General features: G+C 47.7%; 1 non-coding gene across 1 annotated transcript; it reads left to right on the top strand.

The window, feature by feature from the left end:
• The first annotated feature begins 931 nt into the window (after positions 1–931).
• LOC112083241 lies at positions 932–1,038 on the top strand. The gene has a single exon (XR_002897532.1). It is a non-coding gene; the product is annotated as a small nucleolar RNA R71 (small nucleolar RNA).
• Positions 1,039–1,264: the final 226 nt, after the last annotated feature.

Genomic DNA, 1,264 nt, shown 5'->3' with positions numbered 1-1,264 from the left:
CTCAATGAGCTTAGTCTTAGGCTTCGGAGCTTGTAGTTCCTTGCCACTCCTCAATGTAATGGCGTTCACGTACTCCTTGGGATTGGGCTCCGGTTTACCTGGTAAAGCCGGGCCTCGGGATGATGTAGAGGCTTGATTCTGCTTAAGCTCTCTGATATCTTGCTGCATTGTCGCGTGCTGGCTCTCAACTCTCTGCTGACCCTGTAACAGTTGCTGTAAGATCCCACAGACATCGTTTCCCATCTGATTCTGACCCGTTCCCTGATTCTGTTGCTGATTACCCATCGGCTGCGGATTGAACCCTGGTGGAAACTTGTGATGTTGCGGTTGGCTGGTGAAGTTGTTACCCTGAGCCGCTTGATTCTGATGAGTGTAGCCGTGCTGTTGCCCACTGAACTGTTGTTTGGGCTGGAAGGTATTCTGAAAAGGAGCTTTTGGAGCATAGCTTTGTTGTTGTTGCTGAGCAGGGTACACTTGGTCTTGGGGGTTAGCTACATTCGGGTTTCTGTATGAGAGGTTTAGGTTACTGTTGTAGTTGTTAAACCGCTGATACCTCTGCTGATTCCCTATGTAGTTCAGCTCTTCTTGAGTTAGACCATCTTCATTAACATTGTCAAAACTTGGCCCTTGCTCATCAAACTCGCCTACAAAGTGTATTGGCTTTTGTGTCGCCATCAGAACCTTGTCAAGCTTGCTCTGAAGCTCTCTTATATCCTTTTTCATACGCTGTTCTTCATTGGAGCCCTCTGTACGGTCTACTCTATCAAAGTCTTCGCCATAAGTATCATTAGACATGGCTAGGTTCTCGACTAGTTCCATTGCCGCATTGATCTCCTTCCCAAGAAAATTTCCATTTGAAGCTGTATCGAGTTGGTTTCTGATCTTGGGGAGTGCACCTCGGTATAAAGTACTCAAGAGGGATGCCTCTGAGAAGCCGTGGTGGGGGCATTGGTTAGTGTAGCTTCTAAACCGTTCCCAAGCTTCGCTAAAGCTCTCGTTGTTGTGCTGCGTGAAGCTTGAGATCTGGTTTCTGAGCTTAGCCGTGCGTGATGTGGAAAAGAACTTTGATAAGAACGCCAGTTTACACTGCTCCCAGGTTTGTATAGAACCCCTCGGGAGGTTCTTTTCCCACTGGTGAGCTTTATCACCGAGGCTGAATGGGAACAAGCGTAGCTTGAAGCTATCTTCCGAGACACCATTGATCTTAGTTAGGTCGCAAACCCGATCAAACTGATCTAGATGCTCAAGAGGGTCTTCTCCGGCT

This window comes from Eutrema salsugineum, unplaced genomic scaffold, assembly GCF_000478725.1.
Source record: "Eutrema salsugineum unplaced genomic scaffold, Eutsalg1_0 scaffold_7, whole genome shotgun sequence".
In the NCBI taxonomy this organism is placed as follows: domain Eukaryota; kingdom Viridiplantae; phylum Streptophyta; class Magnoliopsida; order Brassicales; family Brassicaceae; genus Eutrema; species Eutrema salsugineum.
Note: the sequence above shows the minus strand (reverse complement) of the source record. Positions and strands in the feature narration are given on the sequence as shown.